This window comes from Crinia signifera, chromosome 4 (assembly GCF_055691185.1).
Source record: "Crinia signifera chromosome 4, ASM5569118v1, whole genome shotgun sequence".
NCBI classification, from domain to species: domain Eukaryota; kingdom Metazoa; phylum Chordata; class Amphibia; order Anura; family Myobatrachidae; genus Crinia; species Crinia signifera.
In genome coordinates, this window is record NC_139220.1 from 323283617 (window position 1) to 323299240 (window position 15624).

Here is a 15624-nt window from a genome sequence, read left to right on the forward strand (position 1 = left end):
CGGAGAGGTACGACCATGTGGGAAGGTGACGGAGAGGTACGACCATGTGGGAAGGTGACGGAGAGGTACGACCATGTGGGAAGGTGACGGAGAGGTACGACCATGTGGGAAGGTGACGGAGAGGTACGACCATGTGGGAAGGTGACGGAGAGGTACGACCATGTGGGAAGGTGACGGAGAGGTACGACCATGTGGGAAGGTGACGGAGAGGTACGACCATGTGGGAAGGTGACGGAGAGGTACGACCATGTGGGAAGGTGACGGAGAGGTACGACCATGTGGGAAGGTGACGGAGAGGTACGACCATGTGGGAAAGTTACGAGGAGGTACAACCATGTGTGAAGATGACGAGGAGGTACAACCATGTGGGAAGGTGAGGGAGAAGTACAACCGTGTGGGAAGGTGATGGAGAGGTACGACCATATAGGAAGGTGATGGAGAGGTACGACCATATAGGAAGGTGATGGAGAGGTACGACCATATGGGAAGGTGATGGAGAGGTACGACCATGTGGGAAGGTGATGGAGAGGTACGACCATGTGGGAAGGTGACGGAGAGGTACGACCATGTGGGAAGGTGACGGAGAGGTACTACCATGTGGGAAGGTGAGGGAGAGGTACTACCATGTGGGAAGGTGACGGAGAGGTACGACCATGTGGGAAGGTGACGGAGAGGTACGACCATGTGGGAAGGTGACGGAGAGGTACGACCATGTGGGAAGGTGACGGAGAGGTACTACCATATAGGAAGGTGAGGGAGAGGTACTACCATATAGGAAGGTGATGGGAGAGGTACGACCATATAGGAAGGTGATGGGAGAGGTACGACCATATAGGAAGGTGATGGAGAGGTACGACCGTGTGGGAAGGTGACGGAGAGGTACGACCGTGTGGAAAGGTGACGGAGAGGTAGGACCGTGTGGGAAGGTGACGGAGAGGTAGGACCGTGTGGGAAGGTGACGGGGAGGTAGGACCGTGTGGGAAGGGGACGGGGAGGTACGACCGTGTGGGAAGGGGACGGGGAGGTACGACCGTGTGGGAAGGGGACGGGGAGGTACGACCGTGTGGGAAGGGGCCGAGGAGGTACGACCGTGTGGGAAGGGGCCGAGGAGGTACGACCGTGTGGGAAGGGGCCGAGGAGGTACGACCGTGTGGGAAGGGGCCGAGGAGGTACGACCGTGTGGGAAGGGGCCGAGGAGGTACGACCGCGTGGGAAGGTGACGAGGAGGTACGACCGCGTGGGAAGGTGACGAGGAGGTACGACCGCGTGGGAAGGTGACGAGGAGGTACGACCGCGTGGGAAGGTGACGAGGAGGTACGACCGCGTGGGAAGGTGACGAGGAGGTACGACCGCGTGGGAAGGTGACGAGGAGGTACGACCGCGTGGGAAGGTGACGAGGAGGTACGACCGCGTGGGAAGGTGACGAGGAGGTACGACTATGTGGGAAGGTGACGGTGAGGTACAGTACTACCATGTGGGAAGGTGACGAGGAGGTATGACCATATGAGAAGGTGACGAGGAGGTACGACCGTGTGGGAAGGTGAGGGAGAGGTACGACCGCGTGGGAAGGTGACACAGAGGTACAACCGCGTGGGAAGGTGACGCAGAGGTACAACCGTGTGAGAAAGTGATGAGGAGGTATGACCGGGATGCAGTTAAAATCCCGGCGGTCGGGATTTTGGCGTTCAGAATCCCGACCGCCGAAATCCCGACACTTTCTCCCCCGTGGGTGTCCACGACACCCCCGGAGGGAGAATAAATTAGTGTGCCGAGCGTAGCGAGGCACCGGGCCCGCTGCGTGGCGAGTGCAGCGAGCCCGCAAGGGGGGGCGATCCACGTCCCCCCCCCCTTTGTCGGCATTTCGGCTGTCGGGATTCCGGCGTCGGGATCCAGTACTGAATCCGTACGACCATATGAAAAGGTGATGGGGAGGTATGACCATGCTGGAAGGTGACGGGGAGGTACGACCGTGCGGGAAGGTGACGGAGAGGTACGACCGTGCGGGAAGGTGACGGAGAGGTACGACCGTGCGGGAAGGTGACGGAGAGGTACGACCGTGCGGGAAGGTGACGGAGAGGTACGACCGTGCGGGAAGGTGACGGAGAGGTACGACCGCGCTGGAAGGTGACGGAGAGGTACGACCGTGCTGGAAGGTGACGGAGAGGTACGACCGCGCTGGAAGGTGACGGAGAGGTACGACCGTGCGGGAAGGTGACGGTGAGGTACGACCATATGAAAAGGTAACGGGGAGGTATGACCATGTGCAGAGTTGTGACTGTGTGGGAAGGTGACAGAGAGGTTCATCCATGTGGGAAGGTGACGGAGAGGTTCAACCATGTGGGAAGGTGACGGGGAGGTGCGACCATGTGGGAAGGTGACGGGGAGGTGTGACCATGTGGGAAGGTGACGGGGAGGTGCGACCATGTGGGAAGGGGACGGGGAGGTGCGACCATGTTGGGAGGTGCGACCAAGATGCATACGATATCAGCAGTCAAAAAGATCAACCCCCGGGATCCTGATACATAAAATCCTGACCGCGGTCATGTAAGTAACCCAGTACTCTTATCAGTGACGTCAAATCCAACGGCACCTGAATGAGCCCCATTGCGTCTTCTTTCCCCATGCCCTGCACATTTGGAAACTGTAGGTAGAAATAGGAAGCGTTGCGGGATCTGTGGTGCCGATTGCTCAGGTTAATCACATGACCAAGTCCAATATGGCTGTGCCCATGTTCCTGGTCATTTGTTTACATATAGGAAGGGCATAAATGTAGGCTCGCCGGGCCTTGTACCCTGAGGTGTGGCACAGAGGATGCACAGATGATGGGTGCATGCAGGGGGTGGGGCCATGGGAGGATACACACATGATGGGCACATGCAGGGGGTGGGGCCATGGGAGGATACACACATGATGGGCACATGCAGGGGGTGGGGCCAGGGGAGGATACACAGATGATGGGTGCATGCAGGGGGTGGGGCCATGGGAGGATACACACATGATGGGTGCATGCAGGGGGTGGGGCCAGGGGAGGATACACAGATGATGGGTGCATGCAGGGGGTGGGGCCATGGGAGGATACACACATGATGGGTGCATGCAGGGGGTGGGGCCAGGGGAGGATACACACATGATGGGTGCATGCAGGGGGTGGGGCCAGGGGAGGATACACACATGATGGGTGCATGCAGGGGGTGGGGCCAGGGGAGGATACACAGATGATGGGTGCATGCAGGGGGTGGGGCCAGGGGAGGATACACAGATGATGGGTGCATGCAGGGGGTGGGGCCAGGGGAGGATACACAGATGATGGGTGCATGCAGGGGGTGGGGCCAGGGGAGGATACACACATGATGGGTGCATGCAGGGGGTGGGGCCAGGGGAGGATACACACATGATGGGTGCATGCAGGGGGTGGGGCCAGGGGAGGATACACAGATGATGGGTGAATGCAGGGGGTGGGGCCAGGGGAGGATACACAGATGATGGGTGCATGCAGGGGGTGGGGCCAGGGGAGGATACACACATGATGGGTGCATGCAGGGGGTGGGGCCAGGGGAGGATACACACATGATGGGTGCATGCAGGGGGTGGGGCCAGGGGAGGATACACACATGATGGGTGCATGCAGGGGGTGGGGCCAGGGGAGGATACACACATGATGGGTGCATGCAGGGGGTGGGGCCAGGGGAGGATACACAGATGATGGGTGCATGCAGGGGGTGGGGCCAGGGGAGGATACACACATGATGGGTGCATGCAGGGGGTGGGGCCAGGGGAGGATACACAGATGATGGGTGCATGCAGGGGGTTGGGCCAGGGGAGGATACACACATGATGGGTGCATGCAGGGGGTGGGGCCAGGGGAGGATACACACATGATGGGTGCATGCAGGGGGTGGGGCCAGGGGAGGATACACAGATGATGGGTGCATGCAGGGGGTGGGGCCAGGGGAGGATACACAGATGATGGGTGCATGCAGGGGGTGGGGCCAGGGGAGGATACACAGATGATGGGTGCATGCAGGGGGTGGGGCCAGGGGAGGATACACACATGATGGGTGCATGCAGGGGGTGGGGCCAGGGGAGGATACACACATGATGGGTGCATGCAGGGGGTGGGGCCAGGGGAGGATACACACATGATGGGTGCATGCAGGGGGTGGGGCCAGGGGAGGATACACACATGATGGGTGCATGCAGGGGGTGGGGCCAGGGGAGGATACACAGATGATGGGTGCATGCAGGGGGTGGGGCCAGGGGAGGATACACAGATGATGGGTGCATGCAGGGGGTGGGGCCAGGGGAGGATACACACATGATGGGTGCATGCAGGGGGTGGGGCCAGGGGAGGATACACACATGATGGGTGCATGCAGGGGGTGGGGCCAGGGGAGGATACACACATGATGGGTGCATGCAGGGGGTGGGGCCAGGGGAGGATACACACATGATGGGTGCATGCAGGGGGTGGGGCCAGGGGAGGATACACAGATGATGGGTGCATGCAGGGGGTGGGGCCAGGGGAGGATACACAGATGATGGGTGCATGCAGGGGGTGGGGCCAGGGGAGGATACACAGATGATGGGTGCATGCAGGGGGTGGGGCCAGGGGAGGATACACACATGATGGGTGCATGCAGGGGGTGGGGCCAGGGGAGGATACACACATGATGGGTGCATGCAGGGGGTGGGGCCAGGGGAGGATACACAGATGATGGGTGCATGCAGGGGGTGGGGCCAGGGGAGGATACACAGATGATGGGTGCATGCAGGGGGTGGGGCCAGGGGAGGATACACACATGATGGGTGCATGCAGGGGGTGGGGCCAGGGGAGGATACACACATGATGGGTGCATGCAGGGGGTGGGGCCAGGGGAGGATACACACATGATGGGTGCATGCAGGGGGTGGGGCCAGGGGAGGATACAACACATGATGGGTGCATGCAGGGGGTGGGGCCAGGGGAGGATACACAGATGATGGGTGCATGCAGGGGGTGGGGCCAGGGGAGGATACACACATGATGGGTGCATGCAGGGGGTGGGGCCAGGGGAGGATACACACATGATGGGTGCATGCAGGGGGTGGGGCCAGGGGAGGATACACAGATGATGGGTGCATGCAGGGGGTGGGGCCATGGGAGGATGAACAGATGATGGGTGCATGCAGGTAAGGATGCAAAGGAGATGGGCACATGCAAGGGGTGGGGCCAGGGGAGGATACACAGATGATGGGCACATGCAGGGGAGTAGCAGCAATAGATTATCAAACCATTTATTATAAATGTTTCACAACAGCAGCCATACCAAAATGTACTCCGTAAATGTAAAATAAAGGGACTGTTTCCATTTCAGCAGGGGCGGATCCAGGATAAAATGACAGGGGGGGCACCATGATAAAAGAAGGTTTAGGTGGGGGAGCGGCGGTGTTAGTGGTGCCAGTGTACATGCTAAGAGAGCAGCAGAGAGAAAGTGGGAATGGGATTAAAAATAGGCCCTGGCATTTAAAGTACGGAGGCCCACCATGGCGACAAAAGTGAAGGATGTAGTTGTGTATGCGCCGAAGGCACGCTCCGGAAAAGGGGGTGTGGCCACTCAACAGGGGGCGTGTCCTTGAGTGTAGTGTACAACACCATATACAACTTCTACACATTATGCAACAAAATACTAGACTCCATTATACTTGTCCCTTACACATGATGCCAAATGTATTGAGTCAAAATTCACATAATGCCACATGAATTAAGCCAATATTCACATAATGCCACACGGATTGAGCCAGAATTCACATAATGCCACACGGATTGAGCCAGAATTCACATAATGCCACATGAATTAAGCCAATATTCACAATACGCTTCATAAACAGGGACATTGTCCACCAAAGGCGCGCATTAAACATTTACACCATAATGTCCATTACACGTTAAGGTACTTGTTTCCTAGCACGGCCACAATCTTAAGTAATCGTGTCCCTTAATTAAGGGACACGATTACCCCGATGGACCCGATTTCTTTTGAAATCAGGTCCATTTTGCCGGCTAGGAGACAAAAATCGGGGGCATCGCGTCGGTCGGGACCATTAACATTGGTCCCGACGCGACCGACGCGATGCCCCCGATATTTGCATTGACTTCAATGTTAAAAAAAATTTTAACATTGAAATCTTGTCGGGAACGGTAAAATATCGGGGGCATCGCGTCGGTCGGGACCATTAACATTGGTCCCGACGCGATGCGACGCGATGCACCCGATTTTTACATAGGATTCAATGTTAAAAAATTTTTTAACATTGAAATGGTGTAAAAATGTTAAAAAATGTGAAATGGGTCAATATGACCCATTTCACATTATAAATGTCCCCGTCGTCGCCCCACGATAGACGGCAACCCGAAGCGTGGCGAGCACAGCGAGCCCGCGAGGGGCGGCGGTACGCGTCCTCCGACCTTTTCATGCCCTACTATCCACTAGGGCGTGGAGTGAGAATAGAATAGTGTGGCGAGCGCAGCGAGCCACCGAGCCCGAAGCGTGGCGAGGGGACGCGGATACCTTCACAGGTAAACGCGTCCCTTCGCGGGCTTCACAGGTGTCCGTGGCGACGCAGACACCTGTGAAGCCCGCGAAGGGACGCGATTACCTGTGAAGGTATCCGCGTCCCCTCGCGGGGCTCGCTGCGCTCGCCACGCTTCGGGCTCGGTGGCTCGCTGCGCTCGCCACACTATTCTATTCTCACTCCACGCCCTAGTGGATAGTAGGGCATGAAAAGGTCGGAGGACGCGTACCGCCGCCCCTCGCGGGCTCGCTGCGCTCGCCACGCTTCGGGTTGCCGTCTATCGTGGGGCGCTGTGTACGCGCTTCAATTTGGGGGGGTTTGGAATTTTTTTCATTCAATCCAATGTAAAATTGGGTCCCAGGGACCCAATTTACATTGGATTTAATGAAAAAATCGGGTCAAAAATCGGTCGGTCGCGTCGATCGCATCGCATGCGACCAAATCGCATGCGATGCGATCGACCCGATTTTTTTCAGCACGACCACCCCGATCTTAATCGGTGTGGCCGTGCTAGGAAACAAGTACCCACGTTAAGTTACACGCCATTATGTCCATTATGTATTATGCCAAACACCATAATGCCTATTAAAAAATTATGCTACATAAGTGTTGCTTATCTACATGCTCATTGCCAAGGGTTCCATGCTCATTGCCAGAGGTTCCATGCTCGTTGCCATGTGGGATTGCATGCTCATTGCCATGGGGGAATACATGCTCGGGGTAAATGGGGGACAGCCGCAGCCGGGCAGAAGTGATAGCCACTGACAGTGGCAGAGCCTGGCTGTATTCAGAGCACTGCAGGTCCCGGCTATTTGAAATAATGGGGGACATTTACCAAAATGGATTCGTAGAAAAAAGGTGTATTCGTAGGGAGAAATACACCTTTTTTTTACGAATTTGTATTTTCGGGATTTACAATCCCAAAAATACAACAATTCGTAGTCCTAAAGATGGAACATTCGTATTTGTAGTTACAAATACGAATGCCCTACACCATCGATAGGATACGACAGAAATCACCATTCAAAAGAATGGTGGTTTCTGATTTACTAAGCAGCCGTACTGATAATACGGCTGCTTAGTGGTGTAAAACACCCACGCAAATACGACAGGAAAATAGAACACCATTTTCCTGTTCTATTTGCGTTTTAGCCTGCACGGATCAGTCAGATCCGTGCAGGCTTCAGTGAAAAAAAATAGAAAAATTAAATAAATAATAAAAAAAACGGCGTGGGGTCCCCCCCACAGCCGAAACCAGCACCAGGCTGACAGAGCCTGGAGCCGGTAATTAAAAATCAGGGAACCCGACAAATAGGGGCTCCCCGATTTTTAACAACCAGCCCCAGGCTCCAGGTCCGGGGCTGGTTCCCAAAATACGGGGGACAAAATGACTAGGGGTCCCCCGTATTTTAAGAACCAGCCCCAGGCAAAACCAGCCAGCAGGGTAATGCCACAGCCGGGGGGAGACTTTTTATGCAAGTCCCCCCGGCCAAAGCATTAACCCTACCGACCAGTCAGCCTGGCCAGGGGCCCTGGGGGAGTGGGGACCCCCCCAATAAAGGGGTCCCCCCCCCTCCAGGACTTACCTGACCAGGCTGAAGCCTGGTGCTGTCCTCGATGCCCCTGGGCGGTAAACATCGAGCTAATAACGGTGTAAAAAATAGAAAAACCATTGTTTTTTACTGTGGCACTACAAGTGCCAGCAAGCCTCCCCAGCAAGCTGGGACTTGGAGAACCACAAGTCCCAGCCTGCTGGGCATTAACCCCTTCCCGACATTTGACGTACATTTACTTCATGGTCGGGATGTACTTCCCGACACATGGCATAAATGTACGTCATGAATTTAAACTGTCACTGCGTCTAGAGACGCAGTGACAGAGGGACGATGTCTGCTGTCCCTGACAGCAGACATGTCCCTGCATGCCCAGGGGGGGCTGCGATGCCGCCCCCCCGTCGGCGATCGCTGTGATTGGCTATTCAGTGTGAACAGCCATTCACAGCGTTTTCCTGTGTTACCAGCGAATCAGACGCTCGGTAACACAGGTGTCAATCACCGCCGGGCGTCAGGGGGCATGAGGGGGTCATCGGTGACGACGACACCTCACCCCACCTGCCCCCAAGGCTATGATTGGTCCGTGGGACCCACGGACCAATCACAGCCAAGGCGCGACATTTAAACTAACGGTGACTGCGCTGCAGACGCCATTCCGGTCTGGAATTGCGTGCAGAGCGGTCACCGTGCCTATCTGCCGTGATACTGACCTGATCCTTGCAAATACTTACCTGATCCTTGCAAATACCTTACCTGATCACCTGATCACTGCTTGTAGCGTGCTGGACGCTTCCTGGATCTGACTTCTTGGGACTTCCTGCTGCTGCTGCAGTGTGATAGAGAGATAGAGAGAGAGATAGAGAGAGATAGAGAGATAGTGACAGAGAGTGCTATATTTTGTGTCTGCTACCCCCCCTTTTTGGGGGTGCAGGGGTTTTGTTTATATATATAACTGTCAGTGCTGCTGCTGCAGTGTCATAGAGTGATAGATAGTGATAGATAGTGAGAGATAGAGAGATAGTGATAGAGAGTGCTATATTTTGTGTCTGCTACCCCCCCTTTTTGGGGCTGCAGGTTTTTTTTTATATATATAACTGTCAGTGCTGCTGCTGCAGTGTCATAGAGTGATAGATAGTGATAGATAGTGAGAGATAGAGAGATAGAGAGATAGTGATAGAGAGTGCTATATTTTGTGTCTGCTACCCCCCCTTTTTGGGGCTGCAGGGTTTATTTTATATATATAACTGTCAGTGCTGCTGCTGCAGTGTCATAGAGTGATAGATAGTGAGAGATAGAGAGATAGATAGAGAGAGATAGATAGAGAGAGATAGTGACAGAGAGTGATAGAGAGTGCTATATTTTGTGTCTGCTACCCCCCCTTTTGTGCTGATCAGTATATCTGTGCTGATCAGCAACTTTTTGGGGGTGCAGGGTTTTTTTTTTATATACAGTATACCTGTCAGTTGCTGCCAGTTGCACTGTCAGTTGCACCAAAGGTTGTGCACCTGCTGCCCCTCACTGGTAATCAGTGTCGCATCAGTGATCACCTTTTTTTTTTTTGAGGGTGCTGTGGGGTCTTTTTTTAATTTTTTTTTTACACACACTGTGATTTTGTGGGTGTCCTGTGGCCACTGTGCGCTGATCAGTGACGTACATCACTAATCAGCTTTTTCGGCACAGGGTTGATCTTTTTTTTTTGATCAAATTCCTGTTGCCTTTGAGCGCTGTTCAGTGACGGACGTTACTGACCAACATCTGTGCTCAATTTTTGGCGCAGGACTTTTTTTTTTTTTTTTGCACTACATACACACTACATACTACATTGAAATAAAGTTTGTACCCCCCCTACACTATACACGTGTTGAAACATTTCACTACCAGAAACACAAAAATAAAAATGTCATCCCAAATGTCATCCCAAATGTCATCCCAGTCATCCAGAAGAATGTATTCAGCGGAGGAGGCATATGCCATGCTTGCCTCTGACTCTGACACAGCCAGTGAGGCAAGCGGAGAATTTGAAGGATTCATCTTAAGCTCCTCTTCCTCCTCTAGTGATGAGGGACCCCCTCAAAGACGCCCCCGTAGAGCAGCTGAGACCCCCCCCCCCCAATAATTGATCTCGTATGGACCCCACCACCAGACAATTTTGAGCCCCAGGTTCCTGAGTTTTTGGCCATCCCAGGAATCCAATTTGATTCAACAGGTCTCAGAGAAATTGACTTTTTCAAATAATTTTTCTCTGATGATTTTATAAATTTAATGGTGGACCAAACTAATTTATATGCCCAGCAGTTTATTGCTCAAAACCCCACGTCATCATTTGCTAGGTGGACCCCTGTAGATGCAGTAGAGATGATGACGTTTTGGGGTCTGGTGTTTCATATGGGCATAGTAAAAAAGCCAGAAATTAGGCAATATTGGAGTACAGATGTTCTGTACAGCACCCCACTTTACCGTATGGCCATGACCCGGAATCGTTTTGAGTTAATCCTTAAATTTTTGCATTACAACGATAATGCACAGTGCCCACCCAGAGATGATCCCACCTTTGACCGGCTATTCAAAGTCAGGCCGGTCATTGATCACTTCAGTGCCAAATTTGAAGAGATGTACATCCCAGATAAATTCATTTGCATAGACGAGTCCCTTATACATTTTAAAGGAAGGGTTAAATTCCGCCAGTACCTTCCCAGTAAGAGGGCAAGGTATGGCATAAAAATGTATAAGCTGTGTGAAAGCACCTCAGGGTACACCCACAGGTTTAGGGTATATGAAGGGAAGGATTCAAGAATTGAACCGCCAGAATGCCCCCCCTCCCTCGTAGGTGTTAGTGGAAAAATTGTCTGGGATTTAGTGCACCCCTTCCTGGATAAAGGTTATCACCTCTATGTGGATAACTTTTACACCAGCATCCCCCTGTTTAAGGCCCTTGGTTCAAGAGGTACAGCAGCTTGCGGTACTGTGCGCAAGAACCAAAGAGGCCTCCCAAAAACGCACATTGCCCAAGTAATGAGAAGGGGTGAAAGCAGGGGAATATGCACCGAAAATATGTTGTTGGTCAAATATAAGGACAAGAGGGATGTCCTTATACTGACAACAATTCACGGAGACAGTACCACCTCCGTCCCTGTACGAGGTACCAGTACCCACACCTCAAAACCTAATTGTATCCTGGATTACAATAGGTACATGGGCGGAGTGGATCTTTCAGATCAGGTACTGAAGCCGTACAGTGCCCTGCGGAAAACAAAAAATCTGGTACAAGAAGCTGGCCGTGTATATCATCCAGATGGCACTGTATAACACTTACGTGCTATTCCGTTCTACCAGCCAGAGGGGGACATTTATACACTTTCAAGAGGAAGTCATAAAGGGCCTAATATTTGGGAACCAGCAGGCAGAGGGCCCCAGTACTTCTAGTACTGGCCCCCGTATTGTACCAGGGCAGCATTTTCCTGATGAAATCCCCTCCACTGGAAAAAAGGGCAGGACACAAAAAAGGTGCAAAGTTTGCTATAAAAAGGGAATAAGAAAGCAAACTATTTTCCAGTGTGACACTTGCCCCGACAAACCCGGCCTATGTATAAAGGAGTGTTTTAAAATATACCACACATCTATGGATTATTAGGTTCATCATTTCACCGTGCTTCGAGGGTCTTGCTAATGCCACATAGCACCCACCATTCATTCCACCAGAATCTGAGCCGCAAAATCCAAAAATCACTCCTTCCCTTCTGAGTCCTGCCATGCACCCAACTGGTATTTTTTGGTCACATGTGAGGCATTGCCGTACTCGGGAGAAATTGGGGCACAGATTTTGGGGTGCTTTTTCTCCTTCATACCTTATGAAAATGAAAAATTTTGAGCCAGAACTGCATTTTTGTGTAAAAAAATGTAATTTTTCATTTTCACTGCCCAGTTGTATCAAAATTGGTGAAACCCCTGGGGGTTTGAAATGTACACTATACCCCTAGATGAATTCCCTGAGGGGTGTAGTTTGCAAAATGGGGTCACTTGTGGGGGGGTTCCACTGTATTGGTGCTTCGGGGGTCTTGCTAATGCGACATAGCACCCACCAAAATTCCACCAGAATCTGAGCTGCAAAATCCAAATATCACTCCTTCCCTTCTGAGTCCTGCCTTTTTTTGGTCACACATGAAGCATTGCCGTACTCGGGAGAAATTGGGGCACAGATTTTGGGGTGCTTTTTCTCCTTCATACCTTCTGAAAATGAAAAATTTTGAGCCAGAACTGCATTTTTGTGTAAAAATTTTTATTTTTCATTTTCACTGCCCAGTTGTACCACAATTGGTGAAACCCCTGGGGGTTTGAAATGTACATTATACCCCTAGATGAATTCCCAGAGGGGTGTAGTTTGCAAAATGGGGTCACTTGTGGGGGGCTTCCACTGTATTGGTGCTTCGGGGGTCTTGCTAATGCGACATAGCACCCACCAACATTCCACCAGAATCTGAGCTGCAAAATCCAAAAATCACTCCTTCCCTTCTGAGTCCTGCCATGCACCCAACTGGTATTTTTTGGTCACATGTGAGGCATTGCCGTACTCGGGAGAAATCGGGGCACAGATTTTGGGGTGCTTTGTCTCCTTCATTCCTTGTGAAAATGACAAATTTGGAGCCAGAACTGCATTTTTGTGTAAAAAAATGTAATTTTTCATTTTCACTGCCCAGTTGTATCAAAATTGGTGAAACCCCTGGGGGTTTGAAATGTACACTATACCCCTAGATGAATTCCCTGAGGGGTGTAGTTTGCAAAATGGGGTCACTTGTGGGGGGGTTCCACTGTATTGGTGCTTCGGGGGTCTTGCTAATGCGACATACTGTAGCACCCACCAACATTCCACCAGAATCTGAGCTGCAAAATCCAAAAATCACTCCTTCCCTTCTGAGTCCTGCCATGCACCCAACTGGTATTTTTTGGTCACATGTGAGGCATTGCCGTACTCGGGAGAAATTGGGGCACAGATTTTGGGGTGCTTTGTCTCCTTCATTCCTTGTGAAAATGACAAATTTGGAGCCAGAACTGCATTTTTGTGTAAAAAAATGTAATTTTTCATTTTCACTGCCCAGTTGTATCAAAATTGGTGAAACCCCTGGGGGTTTGAAATGTACACTATACCCCTAGATGAATTCCCTGAGGGGTGTAGTTTGCAAAATGGGGTCACTTGTGGGGGGGTTCCACTGTATTGGTGCTTTGGGGGTCTTGCTAATGCGACATAGCACCCACCAACATTCCACCAGAATCTGTGCTGCAAAATCCAAATATCACTCCTTCCCTTCTGAGTCCTGCCATGCACCCAACTGGTATTTTTTGGTCACATGTGAGGCATTGCCATACTCGGGAGAAATTGGGGCACAGATTTTGGGGTGCTTTGTCTCCTTCATTCCTTGTGAAAATGAAAAATTTTGAGCCAGAACTGCATTTTTGTGTAAAAAAATTAATTTTTCATTTTCACTGCCCAGTTGTACCACAATTGGTGAAACCCCTGGGGGTTTGAAATGTACACTATACCGCTAGATGAATTCCCTGAGGGGTGTAGTTTGCAAAATGGGGTCACTTGTGGGGGGGTTCCTAACTTTTAGCATCTTATGGTGCCTAGAAACCTGCATGGTGCCTAAAAAATAATCTCATAAAAAGGAGGCTCCAAAATCAAGTAGGTGCTCCTTCTATTATGAAGCCTGTGGTTTGGTCAACGTGCACACTAGGGCCACATATAGGATATTTATGAAAACAAAAGAATTGGGGGAATCAATTTTTAGTCACATTTCTCTAGTAAAATGTACTGTGTTCCTTAGAAAAATGTATTAAAATTGCAAATCTGCAAAAAAAATGAAATTTTGAAATTTCACCTACACTTTGTTTTAATTCCTGTGAAACACCTAAAGGGTTAACAAACTTCCAAAATGCTGTTTTGAATACTGTGAGGGGTGCAGTTTTTGAATTGGCATCATTTATGGGGGTGTCTCACATACAAGTCCCTCAAAGTCACATCAGAACTGAACTGGTCCCTAAAAAAATCAGTGTTTGAAATTTTCTTGAAAATTTGAAAATTTGCTATTCATATTGTAAGCCTCCTAGTGTCCAAAAAAATTAAAAGGAAGTTGAAATAATGATGGAAACATAAAGTAGACATATGGTCTATGTTAGTTATTAACTATTTTGAGTGGTATGATTATTTGTCTCACAAGCAGAAAATTTAACATTTTGCAAATTGCTAAATTTTCCATTTTTTTCCGACATTTTGGTATTTTTCACAAAAAAACACAGACTGTATCGACGAAAATTTACCACTAACTTGAAGTACAATGTGTCACGAAAAAACATTCTCAAAATCACTGGGATAAGTAAAAGCAAAAAAAAGTTATCCCCACTTAAGTGATACATGTCAGATTTGAAAAAAAGGGCTCTGTCAGGAAGGCAAAAACATGCTGTGTCAGGAAGGGGTTAAAGGGCCCGCTGGGTCTTGTAGTGCCACCGTAAAAAAAATAGTTAAATAAAACACACTGACACCCATTTTAAATAAAAGTTCAATACACACATTACATACATACTGATACTTACCTTTCTTGATCCCGTAGGTAGCCCTGGTCCTGATGTCCTGTGTCGTCCTCCAGGTCCATGTCGGCTGTCTGCGTCGTCCTCCAGGTCCATGTCGACGGTCCGTGTCGTCCTCCAGGTCCATGGCGGTGTCCGGGTCCGAAGAAATCCATGTTGGAGCTGTGGAAGGAAATCCTACTCACCTGGTCCTGCGCTGAAGAAGTCTTCTCTTGATCCGACGTAATCCAGGTAATCTTCACAGCTGTCGCCGGTCCCCGCTGCCTCCGCTGTCTCTGCATCGCGCTGAGGAGAGATGCTGAGAAGTTTCATATTCGGCGCCTCTCCTCAGACTGAATTCTATTGGCCGCCTAGCAGGCCAATCAGGAGCCTATTTTTTTTACGGTGGCACTACAAGACCCAGCGGGCCCTTTAATGCCCAGCAGGCTGGGACTTGTGGTTCTCCAAGTCCCAGCTTGCTGGGGAGGCTTGCTGGCACTTGTAGTGCCACAGTAAAACAATGGTTTTTCTATTTTTTACACCGCTATCAGCTCGATGCCCACCGCCCAGGGGCATCGAGGACAGCACCAGGCTTCAGCCTGGTCAGGTAAGTCCTGGAGGGGGGGGACCCCTTTATTGGGGGGGGTCCCCACTCCCCCAGGGCCCCTGGCCAGGCTGACTGGTCGGTAGGGTTAATGCTTTGGCCGGGGGGACTTGCATAAAAAGTCTCCCCCCGGCTGTGGCATTACCCTGCTGGCTGGTTTTGCCTGGGGCTGGTTCTTAAAATACGGGGGACCCCTAGTCATTTTGTCCCCCGTATTTTGGGAACCAGCCCCGGACCTGGAGCTGGTTGTTAAAAATCGGGGAGCCCCTATTTGTCGGGTTCCCTGATTTTTAATTACCGGCTCCAGGCTCTGTCAGCCTGGTGCTGGTTTCGGCTGTGGGGGGACCCCACGCCGTT